We start from the raw sequence: 24,530 nt of genomic DNA, 5'->3' as shown, positions 1-24,530 counted from the left end.
CAGCTTTCTAGTATCCACCGCGCCCTTCCTATCAGTCAATGAACATGCCTATTTGACTTCTGGTTGACCTATTCCTTTGTGTGTGCTCTATTTAGCCTGGATATCTAGTTTCTTGACCTGTTTTAAATCTAGGTTAGTTTTTTTTATGTTAGTTTATATTTATATGTATATGTATATATACATATATACATTTATGTGTGATAGTTTATGTATATTCATGTTTATTTAGTTTATTTGTTTATTTTCTATTGTTTTTGTTAGTTTTAAAATTATTTTGTATCGCTATCCTAGAGTAAATTTTATCTAGTGAACACAGTTGTTCGCTATTTCTCGTCTACAGTTTAATAGATCTTGGGGTCTTTAAAGTATAGAATAACAAATTTTTCATGAAGGCATAATCTACATCGGTTGTCTAGGTCTCTAAATATGGTAGCTTGTCTTATTATTTTCAATTCGACTATCGGCGAATGTCCGCTTTCGTTCCCAGTGTTTATTTGCTAGCGTTGTTTTCATACGGTGTTTTTTTTATTGTTGAATGTACTTTTGTGGTCATAATATCGAGTTTTGAAATCTAAGGATGTCATACCTACGTAATATTTCTTGTTATTCGGGTTTTCTTTCGCAAATATTATGGATTTTGGGTAGACATTTATTTTGAAGTAGGCAAAGTGTGCGGTGTCTACAGTTGCATTTATCTTGTTCGTTATTATGAACAAATAAAATTATAGATGAATAAAAGGCGAATCAAATGAGATATAGGTTGTTTAAACAGTTACATTAAATTTAGCTTAAATTTGTAGTTTTTGAAAAAGTTACGAGTGGGGACTTTCCTTGCCTGCACTATATATATATATATATATATATATATATATATATATATTTGGTCTGCTTAGTTACATATGTTTCTACTATCAGAATCGAGTTAACGATCCAACAGTTTCTTCAGTCTGACAATATTATAAGGAAGTAGAGATAAAACATAAACAGTCAAATTATAATCGGTAGCAGCAAACTGTAAATTCACAAAAAGAAACTCAAGACAGAAAAAAAACACAGTAGAAAGAGGAAGAGGATTAAATCACAAAACTAGAGACAGAGAAGGAGAAATATAGGGTGAGAGAAAGGAGAGGGGGAAAACGGGAGAGGGATAAGTATTATTAAGAGAGAAAGAAATAGATAAGCGGGGTTGGATGTGACCAGGCAGGTTATATGAAAAGTAAAATATGGAATATAAAATATATATTTCCGGTCTCAGCAGAGTTCCACAGGTGTGCAGTTCTAAGAAAGAAGCTTTGTTCATGGAATCTACGTTTGGGTTTAGGTACAGATAAAAAGTGGGGGAAATTATTGATAGTGGTTCCCGCAAGACAGGTGTTTTTCGTGAAAGTCAGGCCAGGAGGATTACAGAATGGAGCCCAGACGAGCACTTGCCATTAAAATAACTATAAAGCAAATACAGGCTCGCAACTTTTGTGGGGAAAAAGTTGCACAGAAGAGAAAGGAGTATCCCCAATAGGCTATTTTGAATTTTGTCAAGGCAGGATAAGCTGCTTCTAGGAGCCCATACCCAGATGTGGCAACAGTACTTCATTCTGGGATGTACTTGACTCTTATTCAGATAGAGAATTGCATCAGCAATAAGACATCTACTTAGCAGTAGAATGATCCCACCATTTTTCCAGTGACATTGGCAACGTATTGGATGTACGTTTTCCATCTCAGATCAGGAGTAAAAATCAGACCTAGAAGCTTGTCAAAACATGGAGCCTCTCCAAGATGAAATCCATACATTTCAATTGATGCCAGATGAGGATCAGAACGTTTATGATGTAAAGATAGAAGCTTGGTTTTAGATGCATTAAAATTAACCAGCCACTACTTTCCTCACTGCACAACGTGATCAAGATTAGAACTTAGTCGTTTACGCTTTTTGAAGTGTTATCATAGATGGTAGTGTCATGAGCGTAAATGTCTACAAATGATCCTTGGATGTGATTTGTAGATCAGAAAAAGGGTTGGGCTCAGGATAGATCCCGAGAAACTCCATTATAAATATTGTGAGCTTCTAATTTCTGCCCATAAACCACTACTCTTATGAACCTATCAAAAAGAAATAATTTAATAACTTAGAAGACATTTCCAGCTATACCGTATCTGGAGATTTTGTGGAGTAAACTTTTATGCAATACCCTATCAAAAGCTTTTGGTATGTCAAGAGCAACTGCCTTAGAAAGGAAGACTCCGTTGGGAGCTTCGCTAATCCTATGAGATATAACTGTTAGCACATCTGCTGTAGATCTAACAGAATGGAAATCATATTGCATGTCACTAAGAAGGTTATTTTTTCTGAGGTGATCGAGTACTTCTCCATTAAACACATATTCCAGCAACCTACTCATGACGCACAGGAGACTGATTGGTCTGTATTGGAAGGGAGATGATTGATCACCTGAATTTTTAAATACGGGACATACCGATGAGGTTTTCCAGAGTGTTAGGAAGCAATTCTCCTTAAGACAACGCTTAAACTTCCTTGTAAGTATGGGAGCTAGTTCTGATTGAGGCCTTTTCAGCACTATAATAGAAATGCCGCCAGGGTCAATTGCTTTACTGGAATCGAGGTTTTTGACTAGCTTGGCAACATCACGCACAGATATTTGTATGTCGCATAGGGTTATTGTGTGTACAGCAATCAATGGGATAGTATCGTAGTAATCGTTAGTATTGGAGATCTGATAAAGTGTCTTACTTAAGGAGGCGGTTCATCAGTTTATGTTGGACTTGAAGATATCCAAGTTGTAGTCAGGTAGGAAACAGGCAGGCGGAAGAGAGTTCCACTGGCGTGCATTTCTAAGAAAGAAGCTTTGTTCATGGAATCTACGTTTTGGATTTGGCACAGATAAAGAGTGGGGAAAATTTTTGACAGTGGTTTCAGCTAGACGGGTGTTTATCGTGAAAGATTGGCGAGGGGAGATCAGTGATTGGAGCTCAGACGAGCACTTGTCATAGAAATAACGACAAAACAAAGACACGCTCGCAACGTCTCTTCTGTGTGAGAGAGGTTGTATGGAAGACAAAAGGGTACCCCCACTAAGCTATGAAGTCTATTTTGTAATCTGTCAAGGCAGGATAGGCTGTTTTTAGCTGCTCCTGCCCAGATATCTTCTGGAGCGGTAGGTGGATCCCACCATCTTTCCAGCGACCTTGGCAACAGACTTGATGTACGTGTTCCATTTCAGGTCAGGAGTAAAGGTCAATCCCAGAAGCTTATCAAAACATGGAGCCTCCCCTAGACGAGAGCCATCCATTTCAATTGATGCCAGATGGGGATCAGAGCGTTGATAATGTAAAGATAGGAGCTTGGTTTTAGATGCATTAAATATAACCAGCCACCTCTTCCTTCACTGTACCGTGCGATAAAGATCAGAGGAGAGAGAATCAGAGAGAACTTTGTCATTTACGGCCTTAGATGTGTTGCCATAGATGGTCGTGTCGTCAACATAGATGTTAATGAGTGATTTAAGTATGCGTTTTGGGAGATCATTGATGTAGATCAGTAAGGGTGTTGGGGAAGCCTTTGTCGAGAGATTCACTAATCCTATGAGATATAGCCGTTAGCGCATCTGCTGTAGATCTGGCAGAACGGAAACCATATTGCATGTCACTAAGAAGGTTATTTCTTCCGAGGTGGTTGACTACTTCTCTATTTAATATGGATTTCAAAAACTTACTCATGACAGACAGGAGACTTATTGGTCTGTACTGAGAGGGAGATGACTTATCACCTGAATTCTTAAATACATGGCATACTGATGAGGTTTAACATCTATTACGTTGAAAGCAATGGAAATAATTATTTCTGTGCGCAATGGCAGCAGCACATTCTGGTGAAAAACCACAGTTGGCTGTTAGGTTTTTCTGTTTTTTTTTTTTTAGTATATGCAGCGGTCTATACCTACATTTAACCATTCCGTCAGGTCTGATGCTATAGAGGACACATTATTTTCAAACATGGAACGCAGAGATTGATCTGATATACGTACGGAAGGTTTCCCAGTAACCATAGAGTATCGATATACTGTACAATGGAGAGAACTTATTACATTTTGTGTTTATCTTAACCGAGATAACCTAGTGGTCAGAAGATCCCAGTGGAGATCGAACGGAAGATGAACATAGCCCAGGACAAGTTTTGTAAAAAAGGTCTAGGAGACTTGCATACTGACTGTCAGTGACCGTGAAAATTTTTAGTTAGGTTATGAGCAATGAAGAAATCGTGATAGAACCTCCACTCATCATCTTTGTTTGAGTGGGTTAACCATTAGACGTTATGACGCAAATATTAGTCAAAGGATGAACAGATAAGATGTGGCCACTTTTCTCCGATATGCCCTTAAAGATAGCAACGCTGCTCTTATGGAGGCGACTAAGGGCAAATATAATCACATTGGTGTTAGCAAGTGCAATCCGAAAGCACATACATGGTAATTTAGGGTTTTCCCGGGAGATGTCCTTACCACATGCAAAGCCATCTCTAATGTAGGCGCATATTCCATGCCCATAGCGATCTTGGGGTCAAATTTGAATGTTAAATTAGAATATTCTTTAATTACGAAATCATATAGGGAAATAGTCGATCTAATACCAGTTTCGCTTAGGAAGAATAGGTCTGGTTTGGTCTCCTGTAATTGGATTTAAACTTCTGGAAGGTTGGAACATAAATCCCTGATGTTGAAGAAGGAGATATGGAAGTGGAGGTCTATGTTGGAAGTTTGAGGTCTGGGTTTAATCGTGTATTCTTTCTGGAGACGTTTTATGACGGAGTTTTAGGATTTTTGGAATAGGTCGATAGACTTTGATATAGCTGAGCAGAAAGTAAAGGAGAAAAAGAAGTGAAGAAATTTTTTTTCGTAAGCCATGATAAAGTAAAGCCGTAACAATTACTCACTAATATGGCATCAAGAAGTCCCACCAGAAGCTACTGACTGGTTCAGAATCTATTCAGCAAATGGCAATACAGAAGCCCCAGTACTTTGTGCATGCTAAATTAGGAGAAGCGAGTGTTACGGGAGCTGCCAACAACGCATCGACAACGCATCGACAATACGTTGCCTTCTTTACATTAAAAAATAATAATACGTATTCTACTTAATATAATACGTATTCTACTTAATATAATACGTATTCAATTGACATGTTCAGCGAAAAGTATGTTGAGAGAGGGGAAGGTATGGCGATAGGTCCTCCCGTCTCACTAACTAAAATGAAGAAAGAATTCGGTTGGCAAAGTTTAAGTATGTAATTCCTGAGCAACTCGGCTAATTTCTTCGTGTCATTCCCGACTTGATTTGAATCGAAATTGTCTATCCCTTTTGCTAACACTCGACGCAAGGCGGCGAATTTATTAGTATGACTATTTTTAAAAGTATACTAAAATGGAATGTGGCAAACGTTGATTCAAAACTAGAGAATGCGTTTATTTTGAGGAAATATTGCAAGCGAATTACAAGCCGCAAATTGTCAATAATGAATTCCAATAATAAATTTTAACAATAGTATTGGGGGGGGTGTACAGCGGGTAAGTGTAGAAAGAAAAAAAATTGGGTAAATACATTGACACACACCTGAAAGAAAAACAGATTTTAAAAAATCATATAATAAAGGTTCATACAAAATTTCAGCCAAATCATCTGAGTAGTTTCCGAGAAAAAATTGGATCTTACGTACTAATCCTTATTAATCTCTGCTAATTCATAACTGTGGATCGAACATACAATAATTCTAGTTCGCTGCACTTTATCATGAAAAAGGTCTATACAAAATTTCAGTCAGATCGGCCAAGTAGTTTCCGAGAAAAAAGAGAAACAGACAGACGAAAAGAAATAATAAATATATTACGCAGTCTTTCAAAATGGAATTTGTTTACATCGAAATAGTATTTCAAGATGGAATCATAATTTTCGCCATCAAAACTGTTAAAGATCAATATCGACTCTCATTTCCGTTCGAACAAGAATAATAATCCAACCGAGATAAACTGTCTTCCATTCTATTAATCTGTTCTCATCGATCGAAATCCCGAATAAAACAATCAGGTGATAAATATGGTTGCCTATCCAAAACTATCGTTCCTTTACTTTTCGATACGACATTTATGTACTGGGTGACCCTTACTTGTCACGAAAATCTTCAAGTGGTTATTAAGTACCGACTCATGTACAACTTCAACTAAATGTAGGATTACACTTCGTTGTTATTTAACATCTTGGTCAACCCTGGTGTAAAACGGATCAGTGACCTTTTTAGTTCGCTTGGCAGAAGATAGACGATCGATCTTAAAAATCCACGAAAAACAATCAATTATATGAACCATTACATTTGCTACTTTGATTTATGACCCAAACTCTATCGAAAATTATTTAGACTCTTTTAACTTCCGTTTTATTTCGAGAGACAATGGATACCCTTTGTAAGATTGCCTGCGCATATAATTGTGAAGCAAGAGTTGCGTAATTTCCAACCTCACCTCTCCTGAATCTGCATTGCCTGATTTCATTGACAAAGAAAAATCCAGGAAACAAATGCAGAGACAAGCGGAGAGCATATACAACACCTAGTATTTCAAAGTGGTCACCCATTATAGTACTGATCAAGCTCACCGTCGCTTAACTCCCGGGATCTAACGGTAACTCGTGTGTCTGTATGATGCTGCCGTATATGTAGTTATTCTTAAAGTGCCCTTTCTCTTCTTTTGCATGCTTTCATTATTTTGTATTAGTGTACACTCTCTTAAAATTGCTGAAAAATACTCCCTAGCGTTCGCATATAAAATCATAGAATTAGGTTATAAATTTATTTTTTGTATATGTACATTGTTATCATATATGTTACTTACAGAAAAATGTACTTCAACTTTACAAACAGCGACGTTGGTCAAACTTTTTATCTGATTTTCGTTTCCTGAAATGGTTTAGTTCGAAAGCTAGAAAAAAAACATGATTTTTACTTGTTAAATTTTTAGTCGCGTGCAAGCGACTCTATAAGTCACTCCGTCGGTCGGTCGGTCGGTCTATCGGTCAGTCTGTTCGTGCTTTTGGGTACTTCGTTTCCTCCTCCCCTCTGAGGTTGAAATGGTCTACTTTCTCCCCTCTTAATTGCCAGTGCAGCACGCTGACCTGCCAGGCCCACTCTTTGCCTTCCTTCGCTGCTCTCCCAGTGGATTGAGCAGACCGGGTTCTCTTTCTCGCTTCCTTGGGGTTGTTTGTGGGTAGGGTGACGTGGGTAGGGCGGGTATTTCGTTTCTGCTCCCCTCTCTGGGCAGAGATGTCTATCCCCTCTCTCTCTTAATTGCGACGCGGCACTCTGACCCGCTAGCATCCACTGCGTCTTCCTTCACTGCTCTCCCCCCCTGCGGGGGATCTGAGCTGACTAATCTGACATCCCCGTGAGGGGAGATCAATCCACTTTCTCTCTTCTGACCTCACCCACTCCCCTTCTACCCCCATTTCCCTGCATTTTCTTTTCTCCCCTGCTACACTTTGGTCTGCGGCAGCGGCCGGTGCAGTTTTTCTGCACGATGCCAGGGAGAAGGCATATACCACCGCAGATGCGCAACATCGCCCCACTCGAGTACTCCCCATCGGAGGGAGCACCTCCCACGAGGGATGAAGAGAAGGAGAAGGCCAGAGTAGGGCCGCAGCCCGCGTAACCCAAGCATCGCCAACACCAGAAGGGCAACCAAACAAGCCCTCTACTCCCCACGAGGGCCACTCCCCAGTCCGGAGAGTCAAAGAAGCGGCTGACGAGGGAACGAGGCTCAGACTCGGTGGTACACGCCCAGCAACACCGGTTCCACCTCAATCCTCGTCGGTCGAAGCAAACACTCCCGCTCAGGCTCCACAAGAGGACCATTCCCAGATGGAAGCTTCCATGCCTGCGGCACCCTCTGAACCTCAATCCTCATTTGCCGATGGCAACCAAGTCATCCCAGCTCCCCAAGAGGGCAACCCTAAGGGTAAAAAGAGGAAGAAGAACGAGGAGACAACAAAAGCAGATGGAAAACCACAGCCAGTGGCAACCCCAGCTCCGCAGATGCTAGTCACCTAATGCGACCCACCAACTCCTCCCGGAGAGGATCCCCCATCCGCGGAAGAGGAGGAGGAGGAGGAGGAGGAGGAGGAAAGCGGAGTCACTATGAGAACCAGGAAGCTAATACAAGAAAGGTTAGCTTCTCTTAAAATTCTCAGAGGGGAAATGAACGACCCGCACCCAAAGGCAACACTCCAGAAGGAAAGCAGAACTGGAAGAAGCGGTGCCTCATCACCAACTTTAGGAGCTCCAACTCCAGAAAATGAAACATCCAAGGAGAAAACTTCCACGGAGCATCTAACCAAAGGTGACTCTGCAACAAAGAAGAAGAGAGGCGGCCAGGGAGCTGGACAAAGCCAACCAGAGTACCTCAATAAGAGGAGAACGAACGTCACCGTGCTGAATGTCCCGGTCTTCATGGGAGCCCGGCAGGTCGGGGCTATACTAAGCCAGTATGGAGACGTGGAATCCGTCACGCCTGTCCGCGGTCAACGGAATGTGATGACCGGAGATCATAAGGTCAAGATGGTCCTGGACAAAACCGAATTCCATAAAATCCCTGCGATGATGAAATTCGACTAGTGGACGATGACCATCATTGTAGAGGGCAGGAGGCCCCAATGTTGTCACTGCCAAAAACAAGGGCAGATGGCTAAGGACTGCCCTAAAAGACTCCCGGCCACAACACCTCCCAAATCACAAGGGATGGCCCCTACCAAAGAACCAACCCAAACCCCGGCTGCAGCCCCACCAACAACTTATAATACACCAGCAGAGGCTGGTTGGTCGACGGTCACCAAGAAGGGCAGACACGCGAAACGCATGCCCAAGCAAACAGTGACCCAAGACCAACCAGAGCAAACTCCCATGGACATCCCGCCGCCCTCTTCCTCGAACAGGACTCGGAGGAAGAGAACGCGTCGGAAGAAGAGACAGCAGCATCAGCAGTAGTGGAAACATCAGAAGCAGCAGAGACGGCAGAGAAGAATATAAAGAGGAGAAAGAGTAGGAAGACAAAAGGAAGCACCCCCACCCCGAAATTCAATGTTTCAAATGCCGAGGCTGATCTCCCTTCAACCCCAACCCCCAAACAGCCAGAGCAACAAACCCCCTCCATCCAAAACCCCCAAGGACTCTAGCACGTAACCCATTCCCAGAAAGGACAAATGACGCCCCCTCCCAAAAAGCAACACCCCCAGCACCAAACACCCCTACACCAGACATGCCAACCCCCACTACCTCCTCCCCTACTCCTCCTCCCCCCGCTAAAGAGAAACCAACCTCAACCACAACTGTCCGCACGGAGCGGACGAAAAGACTCCCCTTCCTTCCAGGAGGAAGGATATGTGAGACAGGCCCTCTGCAGGCAATAACAGAGCTGAAAGGCCAGCAGAAGGTCCGTTACAACCAACTAAGGAACTTTACGTATGTCGGCGGGGACAATATCACCGATCCCACTAACTTCAAAGACGCTCCCTTGCTGACCACATTTGTTAGGGTCAACAAGGATTCCAGGACAGAGGCCCTCTGGGCCATGATAGATTCCGCGAAGGATGCAATCCCGGGCCAGCAGCTGGTGGACACGGAGCATTCTTCGCTGAACAATTTATTTTACAAATGTGAGGGCAGAGTCCCTGTTTACATCCACCCCTCCTTTTACAGGGCACTCAAACTAACCTTTCCCCTGGACGTGGGAGGGGTGGCCAAGAATGGATTACCCTCAGCTGAATTACTGACCGGAAGCCTTGGACAAGCCTGCCACGTCCTCACCCCCGGGGATTTCAGACCCGTGTGTGACACTGAATAAGGCAGGTGACCATGGCTTTAAACTTTGCTACTTATAATGCGAGGGGCCTCAGATGTCGAAGCAAGGCCGCGCGCGTGCTGAGAGATCTGGTATCCCTTGAGGCCAAGAAGCGTATAGAAAATAGGCGGACCCGGGTGGTGGAGGGGGGTCCCTAGAGATAGCACTAGCTAAACAAGACCTCAACCGCTTGGCTAGCGAGCGGTACGAGGGCCAGATAGTTAGGGCTAGGCTAATGAAAGTCTCGAACGAGGCTGTTAATGTAGACGCTGTTGAGCGTAAGGCTGCTCTAAGGCGCGGCTCGGATGGGTACATTCGAAAGGTAAACGACCTAGAAGGGCATGCGAGGGGTTTCGAAAGCATCTATCGGAGCGCTTCACCCAACTACCCAGACTCAGGGTCGAAGAGTTTGGCAGCTATTTGGCCAACTCGCCCCGCCTCACGGCGGCTTGAGTGGATAGCTGTGATGGTCTTGTCGCGGAACATGAGATCATTACTGCGTTGAAGCAAGTCGGCTGCAACAAGTCCCCGGGGCTTGATGGTCTACCCTACGAATTCTACTTGAGGTTGTCGCCCATGTTGGTCCCTATTCTGAAGGATATGTTCAACCATTGGTTTGTTCAGGGCTCCATCCCTGGGCAGATGACCAAGGGAGTGATCACATTGCTGAGGAAAGGTCAACGGTATGGTGGGGAGGAAGATTTAGACGATTTCAGGCCCTTGACTCTGCTAAACACAGAGTTACAAATTTTGGCCAAGGTTCTTGCGAATCGGTTGCAGGTTGTCATCACTGACTTGATCGAACCAGACTAGAGCTATGCTGTGAAGGGGAGATCGATTCAGGACTATCTTCATCTGATTAACACGATCATAGAGGGGACAGAAGACGACGCAGAGGCCGCGTTGATCAGTTTGGATCAGTCCAAGGCTTTCGATAGGGTGGACCATAGGTTCCTGGGATCTGCTGGAGGCCGCCGGATTAAATCCGGACTTCCGCAAGTGGATCTCTGTACTGTATGACAGGCCGACGGTAGCGGTGCAGATCAACGGTAAGCTGTCGGAGTCTTTTGCCGTCTCCCGGGTTGTCCGGTGTCGTCTCTCTTGTACGTCCTGGCGTTGGAACCCCTCCTTCGCAAGTTAAGGGACGAGGCGACTACACCAGTCCTGCGCGGGATAGCTCTTCCTGAAGGCACACGAGCCAGGGTTTCCGCGTTCGCCGATGACGCCACCGTGTTCGTGTCTTGCCCCACGGACATTCAAGTGGTCACCGAGGCGCTCGCTCGATACGAAGAAGTTACGGGGCCGTCTTCAATCGCAGTAAGTCTGCGATTGGGTGCCTGGACCGGAGTAAATTCGCTTCCAGGCATCTTCAGTTGGACCGACGGTCCAGTCCGGATCCTTGGTGTGTGGTTTGGACCGGGTCTCCAGCTGAATAAAAACTGGTCGGAAGTAGAGGCCAAGGTCGAATCCTCTGTTAAGACTTGGGTTCGAAGGAAATTGTCCTTGAAGGGTCGGGCGGAGGCGCGTGCTACATACGTCTTTCCGCTCATCCTTTACCGTCTGTCTGTACTTACACTCCCTGCAAAATGCCGAATCAGCTTACAGGAGCACCTCGGCACGCTCTTGTGGAATGAGGGTAAGCATTACGTTTGCAGAGAGGTCTGTGTTCGAAATCCGAGCGAGGGTAGCGTAGGATTGCCTGATCTCCTGTGTCACAAGCACGCAGAGAGGTTGGCCTTCCTGAGCCGTTCGTTGTACGTAGACGTTCCATGGGTCGCTGCGGTTGGAAGCCCGTTTTCTAATCTCACACCTGACCCCTCGGTCGAAGCTCGGCGGAGACCGAGGGGGGATAAACATTCTACGCCGAATGCCGGTCCGAGTGTTGCCGGGGACCAGTGTCCTCGAACAGTCTAGGAACAGGCTTTATCGGGAGCTAGTGGGGCGTAGCACAATGGAACCGCTAGTGAAACGGACGGGGATGTCGTTGGAGGAGGTCCGCTCCCAGTGGAGTTGGGCGCCGGGACGGGACTTTCTTACAAACTCGGAATTTTCCCTTACCTGGCGACTTGTCCGGAACGCACTGCCCCTCCTTGAAGAACTCAACCTGTACAATGAAGAAACCCGCGTCTACTGCCTGCGCTGCGACGAGGACTTGAGGGAAACAGCCGGTCATGCTTTTTTCCGCTGCAGCAGGCTCAAGACCCTCCTAGGGTACGTCAATGAGGTAACGGCTCGCATCGATGCCAAGCGCTTGCTTGAACTCGACGAATCATATTTTGTAGAGAACATTGATCCGCCGCTGCCTAGGGAGAGAAGAATGGTTTTTCTAGCGATATTAGCAGTAGCGAGGATGGTCATATGGATCACACGCCTCAAGCGAGTCCGCGAAGAGATATCTGTTCCGGATTGGGATCTGATCGTCTACTTTAAACATCTGCTTAAAGTAAAGATCAGATGCGATTGGAAGAGGTGGCCTCGAGTGGCCTTTGACAAGAGGTGGGTGCATGACGCTAGCGTTTGCATCCGACGAGGCGCCAAGTTTGAATTCGTGTTACCACCATAAGCATGGCACATGCGGTACTGGGTCCTACGGAGCCCATCCCGCTAAGTTAGACAAATAAAAAGTAAAGAGACTCTTGACTGGTGGTACAAATGAAATCCTGTCCTCCAATTTTTGTTTTTTGGCACTAGAGAACCTTCTGAGGCTACCCTACCACTACCCCCCCATCCTTTTTGTTTTATCTCCCCCTGGTCAACCCCTACTCGAAGGTCGCCGCCTACCCCCCCATCTTCCCCTTTTTTGTTTTTGAAAATTATTTATTTTTCCTCCCTACACCCGATAAGAATCCTTCCCAATCCCCACTAGGGATCTTCCCGCTTGTTTTCGGTGCCCCGGAAAACAGTAGGTTATCTAACTTTCTAGATTAGTTCAGGGAGGGACCTTGCTAACAATGCAATTTTATTTTTTGCATATTTTTCTAGATTCCCCACTACCCAACACGAACTGTTTGTCTTCCAAAATTCAAGAACTTTTTATTTGCCAATGAATTGAACTTTTTTCACACGCACACACACACACATTTTAAGTTTAGGGGAAAAATTTTTTTACACACACACACACACACACACACACACACACACACACACACACACACACACAGACACACTTCACACACACACACACACACAAACTAATTGTAAATATATTCTTTTTTGCAAAAACGCTGGGGTTTTCATTATTTAGTTTAGAGTCCACTGAGTGAATGAGGTATTGTGGTAAATGTTGCCAGTCAAGAGTAAAGTCTCCAAAGACTCCATTTTTCACTGTAGTAACAAAGACCCTGCAACACTCCTCCACCCAGATCTTAAATGGCCTTGTGCCTAAATTTGTTTTGTAAATTTGAATTTTGCTTTTAATTTATTTTAATTTTACATTGAATTATTTTGATTGTAATTTTCATTTTCACGAAATAAATTAAATATAAAGATCAAAGTGTAGTATCTGTTCCGGCAGATACTGCAAGCAAATACCCTATGTGGGGGCGACCACGCATATAAGACCTTGGTCAATGAAGGGGCAACTCTTCATACCAATTGTCACTATCCAGCTCCCTTACTCCCCGGGGAGTTGGTCCCCATTTCCCCTTCACTCCTCACATTAAAAATAGACCTTGTGCCTAATTTGCTCGGTGGGGGAGCAAATAAATACCCCTTTTCTTGGCCTTTTGGAACAGATCAAAGTGTAGTATCTGTTCCGGCAGATACTGCAAGAAAAGACCATATGTGGGGGAAACTCCAAATATAAAACCTTGGTAAATGTAGGGCAACCCTTCATACTAATTGTCACTATCCAGCTCCCCTACTCCCCGGGGAGTTGGTCCACATTTCCCCTTCACTCCTCACTTTAAAAATCGGCCTTGTGCCTAATTTGCTCAGTGGGGGAGCAAATAAATACCAACTCCACATATAAGACCTTGGTGTATGTAGGGGCAACCCTTCATACCAATTGTCACTATACAGCCCCCCTACTCCCCGCGGAGTTGGTCCCCCTTTCGCCTTCACTCCTCACATTAAAACTCGGCCTTGTGCTTAATTTGCTCGGTGGGGGAGCAAATAAATACCCTTTTCTTGGCCTTTTGGCCAAGATCACTGTGTAGTATCTGTCTGGCAGATACTGCAAGCCAAGACCCTATGTGGAGGCAACCCCACATATAAGATCTTGGTCAATGATGGGGCGACCCTTCATACCAATCGTCATTATCCAGCCCCCTACTCCCTGGGAGCTTGTCCCCATTTCCCCTTCATTCCTCACATTAAAAATCGGCCTTGTGCTTAATTTGCTCGGTGGGGAGCAAATAAATACCAACCCCACATATAAGACCTTTGTCAATGTAGGGGCAACCCTTCATACCAATTGTCACTATACAGCTCCCCTACTCCCCGGGGAGTTGGTCCCCATTTCCCCATCACTCCTCACATTAAAAATCGGCCTTGTGCGAAATTTGCTATGTGGGGAAGCAAATAAATACCCCTTTCTTGGCCTTTTGGCCAAGATCAAAGTGTAGTACCTGTTCTTACTACATGGTGTACTTATGTTTGTAATTTTGTGATAAAAAGTGGGGGATCACTTTTCTCTATTAATTTTTTATAAAATGATCACCCACTTTACAACCAGTCAGTCTCAAAGCCATTCAAGTCATTCTCCATATCATTCAAGTTGTTTTTGAAGGATTCCAGTTATTTTTTAAGCATTCAAGTCATTCTTAAGGTAATTAAATTCACCCTTAAGTTCATTAAAGTCATTCTAAGTCATTTACTTTTTATTTATTTAAGTCATTTCAGACCCTTTTTTCGGTCATTTTAGTTTATCTTTAAGAATTTCATGTCAATCTTACATTCACGCATTCATTCATTACACTAGAGCACGCGACTAATGGCTATCGGCCTTGTTTTGTAACAAGACAGATATATTCATTTCCATAAAAATAGACAAATTGATAGACTGAAAGCGAGAACAAATAATATCGTGAAGTGTCTTCATGCTGGACACCTATAAAAAGGAAATACGATATTTTATTTTATATTTATTTATAACTTGGAAGCTATAGAAAAAACACTGGGAGCAGAAATGGTAATATGATGGGCAGGAGTACACGAAACTCATCAATTATTCTTAGGTAACTCCTTTTTTATGTGCACTCCTCACTTTAATGTATTTGTATATATTTTATCTATCTATCTATCTATCTATCTATCTATCTATCTGCCGAATAAAGCAAAACTTACACAAAGACACACATACACATTGAAAACGCTATAAAACACACCATCGCACTCACACACACAAAGGGAAAAATACGTTAAAAAAAGAGACACACACTTCATAGAAAGTGATCGATATCACAAAAAGATAAACACATACTAGCATTATACGTACGGGTACACAAACACACATATAAAAGATACTAACAAAAACGCGGCCACAGAAACCTACACAAATACGTACACATTATAAAATGCATAATACAGATTAATACATAACACACAGATATATGCACATACATAAATATGAGAGAAAAGAATAAACACTAAGATAAATATTTTTCTTAAAATAAATATGTGCTTACTTATACTTACATATAAGAATAGTGCTGAGATAACTTAGAGTATGACGTTTCTGAATTTTTGAGATGAGGATTGGTTATACGTATTATTATTCATCGGACTACTGTTCTCATCTTGAGTGAGATTTTCACAACGTTTCGGTCGATATAATCTCCGACCTTCTTCAGGTGTATCTTATCGAACTCGGGAATGTTTCTGTCGAACTCAGGAATTTGGACGGAATTTCGAGCGGAACCCTTTGTTTACTTCACGGGAGTAGCGTGCTCTTGTTCCGTCAGCCATCACTGGATAGAGGTCCTAAGTAATTCGCAGATGTATATTTCGGTCGCCCACACTGAGGATTGAACCTTCAACCTTCAGGAGAATAACACTTTTAATTTTTCCCAGTACTCTAACCAATGCGTATCTCATTAAAATTGCATCTAACAACATTGAAGCATGCCACGAACCAAAAGAGCATCAAATCTATCAGAATTTTTTGCGAGGACAAATTGTGTGTCAACATGAAGGTGGTCCTAGTCAACGCAAAATAGCTGAAAGTATTTCAATACCCCTTTTTACTGTTAATAGAATGATCATACAATTCATAAGAGAGGATGCACAAAACCTAATCCAGTTAGCCATGGGCTCTCTGAAACAACCTGCATCTTATGAAAAGAAATGTTGAAGAGAATCTTCGGTGCAAAGCCTCTGAAATGGCAACACGAGCTTGTGTCAGTCCAAGAACAGATGTCAGGTATTTTCACAAGCTAGACAACTATTGTATAGTAGAGAGAAAGAAACCTCTTATTCGCCCTCTCGGTATCAAGCGCAGAAAAGATTGGGCTTGTGAGTTGGTGGACAGACCTATAACCTTTTGGACCCACGTCATTTTCTTTGTTGAATCATGATTTGCATTATTTCCTGACAGTGGAAGGTTATGGGTATGGAGGTTTCCTCGGCAAATGTTTGATGTAAAAAGGCTGCAGCCAAAGCTGAAACATGGGGGTTTCTCGGTTATGGGATGCAATTTGGAGTGACCATTACTTAGACCCCATGAAGTGCGAAGGAAACCTCAATTCCACTAAACATGTTTCAATATTACATGAATAATTCCTACCAATATTCTCAAATGGTAAAATGAACCAATATAATTCCCTATTTATTGAAGACGAAGCTCCTCGTCACTCAATATTGGTTGACTCAAAATGGGATTAATAAATTTCCATGGCCAAGTCAGTTCCCATATATGAACAATAATTAAAATCTTTCAGGGCATATTAGACCGGAACCTTCGCAAAAAGAAAATGAAGCCATCTTCTAAGCCCGAACTTTTAGCATTATTGAGTCAGCCATGGCTAGAAACTCCTTAAGAAGATATTCTTCAACAGATCTATGCTGTACCTAGAAGGATCCTAGCATTAAAAACAGCTAAAGGAATGTCAACCAAGTTGTAGTTATTACTGAGACCATTTATTTTTGATTTTGTTTATAAATTATATGTTTATTCAAATAAACTGTTCCTATTGGTGTCTATTCTTTTCTGTCATGTCTGTGTACACACACACACACACACACACACACACTCACACACACACACATATATAAACAGAACGCATATATATATATATATATATATATATATATAAACAGGACGCGTGCAAATCAATTATCAAAAGACACATTTATAAACACTATAAAAATATCAAAATTGAAATATATTGAAACATTGCATATCCTCTCTATTCGTTTTTCAAGATTAAACTACAAGAGCCGTTCCGAAAATAAGACATTCTGTTTTCTTAACTCAAAAACTAAAACGTTGAAGAGCTACAGAGCTTTTTAATTACATTCTTCCCATCGCATAATAATATTATAATAGTAGTATAAAAATATCAAAATTGAAATACATTGAAATATTGTATACCCTCTCTATTCGTTTTTCAAGATTAAACTACGAGAACCGTTCTACTTTCTTAACTCAAAAACTCAAATGTTGAAGAGCTGCAGAGACGGGAAGTGCACCATCAAAACGATCGGCATTTTGGTGCGTCAGATTTAATTTTTCTACTAAGTCTCTGCCATTTCCAATTCAATTTTACCAGCGATGAATGAAAGCGTTGCTGCTTCCTTTTAACGTCTCCTTCGTAAATGTTTATAGCTTTGTCACTTACATTTCTGTCGATATTCCGAAATCGAAAAACGCATCTCCTGACTGGGCTAGCATCAATTGCATTGCCTTTGTTAACGTTCAACAGGCGCCGGTAAATATTGATCGGTTTAATTATTTTAACGTGAAGAGATTCAATGACGAAACTGTGCTTTTGACATACGTTGATGAAAGCGTTGCTTTCGTAGAATGTCAGACGATCAGTACCTGCAACAGAGGGATGAAACTTTCAGTCAACATAATTACATAATTTGCAATCCTTTCTGATCTATTCGGGCAGAATAAAAATAAGAGGCTTTGCATTTAGAACGACCTTCTTAAATACATTGTGTTATTTGTTTCGAAACTTTCGAACTGACGATTCATTTTTTGGATTGCCCGAATTAATGTTCTTATCGTGGATTAAATAAATGTTTTTCGTTATAAATTTATGTACAGTTTCTCGATTTTGACTTTGACAAGCTTTAGCTGAATTAGTTCGTGATGTTATGAAAAGGGACACTCCCAAGTAAGTCAGAAGGCAAACTAGATAAGTTTTAAAATGATATTTGGAAAGGATTAGAATCGAACCCAGTAAGAAAGTTAAAAGAAGAATATATATTGAACAACTGTCATTGTTCTCGCAAATAACTAAATATTTTTTTTATGTCAGAGATAGTTATTTAATTTAGAAATGCAGTCGTTTGATCATTCTTTTAGAAATAAGTGGATATTAAATATGCCAGTTAAAAGAATGGACAATACTAGTTTATAAATAATTATTAACGAAATAGTTAAAAACGATACAATTCAATTTAGGAATTTCTTGTGTTTACCAGAGGCGTGTAGATGCATGTGCAAAGGCACGTGTGATTTGAAACGTGAGGGAGTCACATTGTTTCACCACGCCTCTGACATCATCAAGAAAGGAGATACTTAATATATTGAGACGGGGTTCTAAGTTAGAGAGAGGACAGACACAGCCAGAGAGCCACACTAGGAGGTGCCAACCTCTTGGGAGCGAGAGGGGGAAGATACAACAATGTAATCATAAAAGATTGAATCCCTGACAATCATCAATCATCCAGCTGGTATGAATAGCGAATCATCTAATATTTGTAAACTTGTCTCATCGTCGTCATTAAATTACAACTGAAAGGTAAATGTGTTTTGTCTATCTTGTAAACAAACTTTGTATAACTCCTTCAAAGTATCATGTGTCCCCTCTGCCACCATCAATAATGACTCTCCCGTCTCTATCTGTGTTAACAAGAACTGTTGCATAAATGTCTCAACTCCGTATTAATAATCATATGAAGTCCCTAGGAATCATCACAGTCGTCGTTGTGATGTAAGCAGTATATAATTGTGATTATCATCCTCTGTTTTGAGTCCCTGTCTCATGTGACTCCGATATGAAACCCCGACTCGAACACACAGCAGTGATACATCGTCTAAAACATTATAATGATAAAAACACAGATACACAGACACATTCACAGAAATACAAATACAAGAAAAAAACAATTAGGGAATTTAGCTCAGTAGAGTCAATTGAGGAATTTTGGTATGGATTTAAATTTGGTTAGTTAAGTAAATACAGATTTTGGGTTAGGTGAACCTGTTCGTGTGTTTGGACACGTGAATTTGTCTGTTTTGCTGACGTAAAAGGTTAGTTAACAGAGATCAATCTAAAGAATTGAAGAGAAACGTATTAGTGATCAAACATGTGGACGACCCTGTTGGAAATAAAACGGGGAACGAGTGAAACTGTAGAAAGATACCTTGCGTGCCAAACGCCGATAAGGGAATTCATAAGAGAAATAAAACCCATATAAAATATAACTCGTTGTTATGGCGTTCGTTTAGGTTTTGGACAAATAAGAAGGTATGTGTTTTTTTTCGTCTGAGACAAGCAGACATATCGTTTTATTGTAAGAAAAGTTTATGTGTCAGGTTTGTTAAATACATGCATTTCTGAAGAAGCGGCCGCATACACAAGGAATATTTTACATAATGCATTAATAGAAGAACATTTAACCACTAGACGACACTGTATATATCACAACGTTAAAGAGACATCTGTTAAATAGACGCTGTTTATATACACTCACCCACTGCATAATTTTTCTGTGTTCGGCTCTATTTTGGTCATAAATGTTCAGGACACTTACATCAATAAGTCAGTGGTTTTTAGATAAATGTAAATGTGTTTACAGATTTGTGTTTATATCTTCTATGCTCTTGTGTTATGCAGTGTTATATAAGTAAGTGTTTGTATTTTGGACGGTGTGTTTGTTTGTTTGTGTGTGTGTGTGTGTGTGTGTGTATGTGTGTGCAGTTTGGCAAGCGTACTTATTTGGATTATTACTGTATAATAATTAGTTCAAGGGGCCAGACCGATTGCAAACAACTATCTAAGCAGACAAGCAATGAATGAAGTCAGAAACAGATTAATATCTCTCTTTTTCTCTGTCTGTCTGTCTGTCTGTCTCTCTGTCTCTCTCTCTCTCTCTCTATATATATATATATATACATATATAAGCGACCATGTGTGTGTGCGGAACGGTCTCTACTAAACTACTCTGTCTATTTTTGATCCACAGACTTGAAACATCACATATAGGGAATTCAGAACCAAGGAACAAATTCAGTGTGGGGTTTAGTCGGTAAAAACAACTGCTAAGCACCAAAATTGAAAACTTGGAACTCGGCACGCGTAAGTTGAATAAACATGTATCTTCTACGCATGTGCAAATGCACATTAAAACGTTTGACTAAAAGTTCTGACATGCATATGGACTTAGCTCAGATCTTAACAAATAATGCAGGAAAGCTATATTTTTTGGTTTCGATTCTAGCATCCAAGTCATATTATTTTTAGCTTTTATAATCACCAATATATCCTGAGCACAATAAAATAATTAAGAGAAAAGTGGGTCTATAATAATAAATACAAAATCTGCATAAAATAAAATGTTTAAGCGTATTTTACGACTGGGCAACGTCGAGCTTCCTGCTAGTGTTCCTATATGCACACTTATATTACGCCCTTTTCGTTACAACCTGTGATACACCATGTTATCAGTTCGTTTACGTTACCAGTTATGTCGCTATATTCAGTTAAATTATTTCATCTCCGCATCTCATTATTCAGTCCAATGCATCAATTCAAACCAGCGTCACATATTCACATATTCACATATTCACATATTCACTTTTAACTTAGAGAAAGAAGCAACAAAAGACCCCCCACCCCAAAACAACAACAACAACAATAGCAGCAAAGCTTTACCGCGTAAAAGTTTTCTGCTACACAAATCACCAAATTGTTTAATCTTTTTCTTTGAATGTCTACATTGTTTTGTAAGCCGCCAAGTCTGAGTGGTTTCTCTCCGGTGTTCATTATGAACTTTGTAACAAAAGATTAAACCTGTCCTCAAATTAATGGTTCGAGGATCTGTCATCAACCTTGTCTTTGGTCTTTATGTTCACTGCGATTAAGAGCAGAAAATTGATTTGGCCAATCATAGCAATTCTATGTTCTGGAATAGCCATTCCATTCCCAACATATATTTGCTATGAATTCTGGATCGTTATATCCTTGGAAAATCCAACTTGAACGGAAGAAAACTGATTAGTTTCCAAAGAAATTTTCATTCCCTTTGACATTCAGAAATGATCTAACTCGCGCGTTCACACACATTACATGAATACACACAACCGAATAAAAGAAAGCACACAAAATTCTTACAGAAAGATAAACATATAGGCACACGTTGAAAAAATAATGACATGCAATGCTGCCCAAATGCATATTGATTATAAATGATGCGCATTCCCAATCTGGACGATAATCCATGAAATAAATCTTTATCTAAATATTTTTCAATATAAGAGGTTAATGTAGTTTGCATAAAACATTGCTTAATGTGTATATAAAAAGAGATATTAGTTTATAAGAGGCAATACAATACAGAGATTCAACGGATAGACATAATCTGAAGCAAATTAAGACATATAACGGTAGAATAATCTATAAAGATCCACTTTTATCAATACAACTAGCAGGGCGTCTGAGTTTGCTCGGTTGTAAATTACGCTTAAATATATTTTTTTAATTCATGCCGATTTCGTATTTATTATAGATCCAATTCTTTATTGATTATTATATTGTACCAATATATGGTAGTCATTTCAAAAGTTAAAAAACACTAACCTTAGTGCAACAACTACAATCGAAATTAAAACATTCAACTTTCCAGCAGAAAGTGGTAGATGCAAACTAGAACAACTAAAGATATAATGGTGGAACAAGCTAAGCAGTTTTAAATATATTGAGTGAATACATGCGTATATATATATACACACACACACACACACACACACACACACACACACACACACACACATATATATATATATATATATATATAGTAATTTATATAATATATATGGCGATTAAGCTACACTGAATATTCGGCGTTTCATCCACTATAGGATTCGTCAGGCTTATGCGCAAATTCTGTGGTTGTTTATTGTTTTTTATATGGTCCTCTTCTGTTGATGGTTTTAGTTAGCAAATCAACTTTCTAGTATCCACCGCGCCCCTTCCTATCAGCCAATGGGCATGCATTTTATCGAACAAAGGATCTGTTTTAAAACTAGTTTAGTGGTTTAAGGCAGACATTTCTTTCTTTTTTTATTTATATAAATATACATATGTGTAGATACATATATGCACATATATATATACATATATATATACATACATATATGTGTGATCGTTTATGTATATTCATGTTTATTTAATTAATTAATTTATTTATTTTCTATTGTTTTTGTTAGTTTTAAAGCTATTTTGTATCGCTATCCTAGAGTAAATTTTATTTTGTGAACACAGTTATTTTCTATTTCTCTTCTACAGTTTAATAGATTTTGGTTTTTTTTTAAAGTACAGGATAGCAAATTTTTCATGAAGGCATAATTTCCATGGGTCGTCTAAATGCCTACACGTGGTAGCTTGTCTTATTTTCAATTCGACTACTGGCGAATGTCCGCTTTCTTTGAGTTCCCAGTACTTATTCGCTAGTGTTGTTTTTATACGGTGTTTTTTTTTATTTTTGAATGTACTTTTGTGGTCATAGTATTGGGTTTTGAAATCTAAGGAAGTCATGCCTACGTAATATTTCTTGTTATTCGGGTTTTCTTTCGCAAATATTGTTGCCTGATAAACTACATTTTTTGTTAGACATTTATTTTGAACTGGGCAAAGTGTGCGGTGTCTACAGTTGCATTTATCTTGTTCGTTATTAGTATTTTTATTTATGGTATGGTTGTTCTTGTCCGGGGTTGGTTTGTTGTTATTATTATTATTATTATTATTATTATTATTATTATTATTATTATTATTATTATTTCTGCTAGTGCTAGTTTTATTTTTGTCATGGTGTCTACTTTTTTATTGTTTATTTTCTTGTTGTTTACATTGCTTTTATGTAGTATTTTGTTATTATGTGCTTTAATTATCATCTCTAAATTTTCGCAACAACTGTAGGATAACTTTAAGGTATTTTTATTGAAGATTTTGTGTAAGGCGTTGGTTGCGGGAAAGTGTTTTTCAATAAGATCTAGAAATTTCTTGCCAAGTTTTGTTTTTAACATTTGATTGTATGGGGTCGTATACCAGATTATAGTTCTTTTTCTTCTATTTTTAATTTTATTAAAGTTATTGGTGTTTTGTTGCTTATATTTGATATCGATATTTTTGTATCCACTATTTTTTAGGGCTGTTTTGTAGACATTGGTTGACCTGTTAAATGCATTTTCATCGCTTGAGTTATTACTGAGTCTACTTACGATCGAGTTAGGAATCTGTTTTATAATTGGTGGTGGGTAATTGGACTTAGGGTTTACGTATATTGGAGTAGCGTTATCTTTTAAGTATGGTTCATATGTGTTTTTATCTAAGTTTAACGTGATGCCCAGGAAGTTTGTTATTTTTATGTTAGCTGATACGTCTGCTTTTAGGCCTATTTTTTTCATTTCTTTGTGTATGATTTTCTTAAAGTTTTCTCCCTTGACTTTGTTGGAGTTTTTTTTATTATAGCTAGTCCGTCATCTCTATATAGGCTGATATCCATAGTATCGAATATGCTTGTGAGGGTATATAGAATGAATAATCCCACAAGATATACCTATTTACTATGCCTCCCCACAGGACAGAGTTAGATACCAGGGTCGTTTTTTAACGTGGAGAAAAGGTACAAAAATAAAAAATTGTCTCAGTCGTGAAGGACTGATCCTTCACCGAAAGAGAACAAGAAATGGAAGTGCAGCATCTGAAGAACAGATACTACACTTTGATCTTGACCAAAAGGCCAAGAACTCGTGTTTTATTTCAGGTTGTTAAACGTTTCTTTATTCATTTTACGTTTTTATTTTATTTTTGTTTATTTATTACTCACCTATGCACCGATTTAAATAATTTAGATTATTTATTTGGCCGTATAAATGGCAGTCTATATTCGACTTATGCTGCGTTTTGTTTTGTGAAAGTTTGATGTCATTGATTTTATTGGTTTATGCTATTTTTCGAAAGTTATTTGTTAACTATTTATTTGTTGCTTATTTATATTTATTTATTTTTGAAGTGTAATGCAGCTGTGTGCATTAAACTAAGAAACGCGGATCCTACTTCTGTGCCAGCATTTTATTTCAGGATGCAATTTAAGATGATTTTTTGATTGGGGCGTTACAAACATGTGTTTAATTGAAATAGATATTCGCTTTAATAATCTTTTCAATGTTATGAAATGAGTTATGTGTTTGGAGCATGCGATATACGATGTTCGTGTGATGACATAAATTACTGGTATGCATGTG

The 24,530-nt window shown here is 40.0% G+C and overlaps 2 pseudogenes; one reads left to right on the top strand and one right to left on the bottom strand.

Annotated features, from left to right (window-relative positions):
* The first annotated feature begins 14,419 nt into the window (after positions 1 to 14,419).
* Positions 14,420 to 14,557, top strand: LOC145277192 (U2 spliceosomal RNA; annotated as a pseudogene).
* Positions 14,558 to 23,816: 9,259 nt separating this feature from the next.
* LOC145277287 (U2 spliceosomal RNA) lies at positions 23,817 to 24,037 on the bottom strand (annotated as a pseudogene).
* Positions 24,038 to 24,530: the final 493 nt, after the last annotated feature.

This window comes from Euprymna scolopes, chromosome 5 (assembly GCF_053919585.1).
Source record: "Euprymna scolopes isolate OS-2025 chromosome 5, ASM5391958v1, whole genome shotgun sequence".
In the NCBI taxonomy this organism is placed as follows: Eukaryota; Metazoa; Mollusca; class Cephalopoda; order Sepiida; family Sepiolidae; genus Euprymna; species Euprymna scolopes.
Note: the sequence above shows the minus strand (reverse complement) of the source record. Positions and strands in the feature narration are given on the sequence as shown.